Source organism: Coffea arabica, chromosome 6c, assembly GCF_036785885.1.
Source record: "Coffea arabica cultivar ET-39 chromosome 6c, Coffea Arabica ET-39 HiFi, whole genome shotgun sequence".
Lineage (NCBI taxonomy): Eukaryota > Viridiplantae > Streptophyta > Magnoliopsida > Gentianales > Rubiaceae > Coffea > Coffea arabica.
This window is the reverse complement of record NC_092320.1, coordinates 21,256,446-21,261,116: the sequence shown is the minus strand read 5'-3', so window position 1 is coordinate 21,261,116 and position 4,671 is coordinate 21,256,446. Positions and strand designations below refer to the sequence as shown.

The 4,671-nt window shown below is 35.1% G+C and overlaps 1 long non-coding RNA gene across 4 annotated transcripts; it reads right to left on the bottom strand.

The window, feature by feature from the left end:
• Positions 1 to 311: 311 nt before the first annotated feature.
• LOC113691379 (uncharacterized) lies at positions 312 to 2,917 on the bottom strand. Of its 4 annotated transcripts, none has more exons than XR_011815982.1 (4): positions 2,515 to 2,917; positions 856 to 2,098; positions 713 to 751; positions 312 to 579 (listed from the first exon to the last, which is right to left on the bottom strand). It is a non-coding gene; the product is annotated as an uncharacterized lncRNA (long non-coding RNA). The 4 variants fall into 4 exon arrangements; XR_011815983.1 differs by having other exon boundaries at positions 1,754 to 2,098; XR_011815981.1 differs by having other exon boundaries at positions 312 to 751.
• Between the last annotated feature and the right edge of the window lie 1,754 nt (positions 2,918 to 4,671).

Here is a 4,671-nt window from a genome sequence, read left to right as displayed (position 1 = left end):
AGAATGATCAACTTTCACAAAATAAATTCATATTGAAAGCAAGAAAATAGTGTAAAAAATAGGTGAATAATTTTAGATTGACCCAAAAACTAAATGAGCAAAATAATAAGGCATGCTACTCTACTTGGAGAAAAAAAACTACACTCACTACCAAATTTAATTTAAACGTAGTCTATGGAAGTGTCAATTCCTCTCTTTTTTTTAATGTTTCAAAACTCAAAAATGCAAAAATAGATATTCTACCACCAAATAACAAAAGAATGCAAACCAATATGCACTATTTCCCCTTTATAGAATAATGCAATTGACAGTTTCAAAAACTCCAACAAAAGTAGTGTTTCAATGTTTATACATGTACATAGCTTCACTCAGCATTGCACATTTTCCCTTTTGTACAAAAATCAGCACTACTACTACTAACGTCAAGCTAACTTTACTGAGCTATTCTAAAATCTTGTAAAGTGAAATAAAAGCAGTCAATGAAAAACCACTATTACATAAAAGTGCTTCTATATTCTTTGCTCAATCAAAAGCTTGCACCACAAAATCAAAAGGGTTGGATTGCTTGACTTCAACCATCTGCCAAAAGATGAGATAGGACACAATTTAGTGATAAACAACAAATAAAGATGCTCCAGAGCAAAGTGAACAAGAATAGCTAGACAAATGAACATTGAGTACATGTACATTTTGCACATTAGAACACCCATACCATTTTGTTCAAAACACATGATTAGTAAAGTTTAAGTACCTACAAATATGAAAATAAGGAACACTAGTTAGTTTAAACAACCATACACACAAGAAATTAGAGATAAAAAATCTTTAAAAAAAAAAAGCTTTATAAAATCTTACCTGTCCAATAAAGATAATCATGCTTGCATATGACTTAGAACTTGATTCACAAGTTCTTTTTCACATTCTATTTGCAGTGGAAGACAACTTTCTTTCATTAAATGGTGCTTCCCAATGTGTGGCACTTTATAGTTATTTCCCCCAAGATTTTTCATCACCTCTACCATACATGATTGCAATGTTAAGAAAACATTGTTTAGACTTTCACTTGATAATTGATCAAATGACTTTTCCACAGCAAGAATTAGCTAATCAATTGACAAGGGTGCTTCTTGATGTTGCAAGGATTGTATAGCTCTAAAATATCCCAAGTCAAGAATATTCATGTCCGGACTGTTAGGAGGCTGAAATGACAAGTGAATATCAAATCCATCTCTAGAAGCAGCTTCAATAAATACAGGATCAGTGGGATTAATATGTGGTTTTGCATTATCCTGTTGGATCAAAATTTCAGTACACTACCACCATCCCGTGGCCATTTAGCATGTATTGCAGGCAAAACCTGTTCAATTAAACATCTCCTATATACTTCCTTGGTCACTGACAATATTGGCTTAGTTTCTAATGTACCTGCCATACGATTTTTACTATTCCTCTTTGCTGGTTCTTTGAATACAAAAGAAAAAATTCCAATTTTCTCATTAAATGTTGGGTTACCAAAGCAGTCAAAACGTGGTCGAGCAACAGCAGCTAGGAACATAACTTTCACAATGAACTTTTTGCTCTTACATGTCCTAAGAGGTTCTTCTTCTTGAGGATGAAGATAATATTTTTCACATTCTTTAGTCATGTAAAATCACTTTTCATCACTATGCACAACATTGAACATACTCATAAATGTTGGATTGCTATTGAGACTTTCTGGTTCAAGCATTGATAAGCAAAAGTTAAGCCTTACTTGCTTATTTTGATCTGTCAATTGTGGTTTGAGTGCATTTGAGTGTGGCCTTATAGCACCTTCTTTAATTCGTCAGTGAAGGGTTGATTTGGACACTTTCATTTTACTGGAAAGTGACCTGATGTTTGTCTGGCGCCGGAGAGGAATTGCCATAATCAAAGTAAAATCAATATCCACTCGTTTTCTTCCGCATCTTTTAGAAAATCTGCGTGATACATCAACTCTTCCATCTATAGAAGTAATTGCTGCTAGCTTCCAAATTCTCTGAACTGTCCTAACACTTGTTTTAAATAGGCTTGCAATGTTCCTGATGGTTCCCCTTTTCAATTTACCGCCATTACTTTCCTGTAATAAAGCTTCAAAAATCATTTACCTTTCTTGATTAGTTAATCTCTTCGTAGAATTATTAGTTTCAATATCATTAAAAGTATCCATATTTCTTTTAAGAATCACCTTTGAAACATGGTGTAAAAAAAAAAGAAACAGAGTGTTAAAACAAAACAAACGGATTGCATATATAGAGGTACAAATCAGTGTACAATTCCATTAAATATTTTAAAATAGGCATTTCAAGACTTGTTTTTGGAGTAATCTGCCAAAATCCAAATTTTCAGTAAATAATTTGGCGGCAAATCTTTAAGAAATTATAGACAAAATAATCAATAAATAAACATTACAAAAGTTTAAAAGATCCAGCTTTTCTTACATGAGAAAAGAGAAAAAAACCATTAAAAAGAAAGAATAAAAGACAGTTAACTAACTTTTTAATCTCATTTGTTATCAACGATGGATTAGCAATCAACTTCATATCCTTCCAATGCTTCTCTCTTGAACTGGAGCACCAATATTGTAATCAAAGGTGAAAACTTTCAAGTGAATATGGAGTATGAGAAGAGGGAATTTGTAGTTATTTCAGAGAAATTATCGTAGCTTAAATTTGCAGCAATTGAAGAATGGCTAACGATGGAGAATCAGAGAAGATTCTAGTAGTAGGCGGTGATGAATGTCTGCTAGAAGAAGGAAACAGTTTCTGTGGTAGCAATTGATAAGGAAACGATTTTTGTGGCTGAAACAAAGGATTGATTTTTGGTGGGTCCTATTTTGACCTATTTGTTTTGGATGAAGAAGATTTTGATAAGGAAATGAGTTTTTGTTTTTGGTAGCCGAAACAATGGAATGCTTTTGATGGGTCTCTCTTTGACCCATTTATTTCTTGAGTCTGTCGGTGAATGTGAAGGGCAAATTTGGAACCCATGGGTTTACAAACAAGTGAAATTTACTGTGCATAAAAAGCGCTGCTTCCCAAGCGCGACAGATTTTACGGGACGGAGGGAGTACTAATTTATCTCTGCAATAACAAATTTATATAGATGTAACTTACTTTCAATTTCTTTTTGACCCCGTGTAAATTTCTACACCAATCACCCGCACACATTAATATCTGGACTGTCTCTGGGGCAAGTGAAACACGGTATGAATCAATCACCCTAGTTCCAGCACTAAAAGTGGTCTCAGATGCGATGGTAGTGATAGGAATGTCCAATACATTAGCTGCTTGCTGAGAGAGTACCAGGTATGCTGATCGGTCGATTTTCCACCAATCTAAAAATTGTCTAGTAGGTTGGCGAGGCTTGTCTAGATAATCCACCAACTCGCTCTTATGGGGTTCATCGAATTCGAATTCACCACAATACTTATCCAAATCATCCCAATAGTCAGCACTTGCTCGAGGTAGACACGCTATTTCAGATGCAGGATTTAATGAACAACCTATTCCTATACTTCCACTTGTAGCCATAGAAACGTACTCGTCATAAAGTTCAAAAATGCCTTTTCGAACATATGTGATATTCTCTTGACCTTTATATGTGGAATACATCTTAGGAAAGACAAACTCTATTGCTCGCATTTTCTATCTGGGATCCAAGATAGCTGCAATGGACATCAATAAATTGCACTCTTTCTAGTATTTGTCAAACTTGAACTTCATTCTTGTAATCATACCCCGGACAAAATCATCTTCATCATCCACTCATGCATCCAAGAGTTTCTTCACTTTTAGAATCTCAAGGAGGAATAGGTTGCTAGTTGGATACTCACTCTCCGAAATTATGTGCGTGACTGTGTAGAACTTCTCTAAAATGGTGCAAACTTTCTCAACTTTCTCCCAATCCTCTGAAGATGGACAAGACTCATAAAGGGGCTCTCGAACTTAAAAACGAGGAAAAACCTCTTTATATTTTATAGCACAACTCAACATTTCATATGTTGAATTCCATCTTGTCCTACAATCATGGAATAATATTTTTCCAGGAATTTGCAGGTGTTGAGCAATCTCTGCAAATAGCAATGCCCTACCATTAGATTTGTTCACAAAATCCACACTATCTCGAATATTTTCACAAATATCTACTATCTCCTTCAAGCCATCTTGTACCACAAGGTTCAAGACATGGGCGCAACAACGAACATGAAATAGTTTTCCTCCACTTAATAGCTTCTTGTATCTACCGAAATCATCTTTCAACAATCTCACGACCACATCATTGTTTGAGACATTGTCTACGAAAATAGTGTGAATTTTTCCCTCAATTCCCTATTCCTTTGCACACTTGAAAATTGCATCTAACATCTCAACTCCTCGACGTGGTGGTCGAATATGAAAAAAAGTTAACACCCTTTTCTGAAGCTTCCAATTTTCATCAATCCAATGCCTGGTCACCACCATGTATTCAATTTTTTGATTATTTGATTTTCACATATCGGTGGTCAAGCTGACTTTCTGTATATGTCTCAGCAAGTTTTTCAACTTCTTTTTCTCTATCTCGTACACCTGTGTACAATCTTGTTTAGCTGTTATGCGTGAGATCTTCTGCCACTCCGGCCACCCGCGTTTCATCATTAGGTTGAAACCCTCT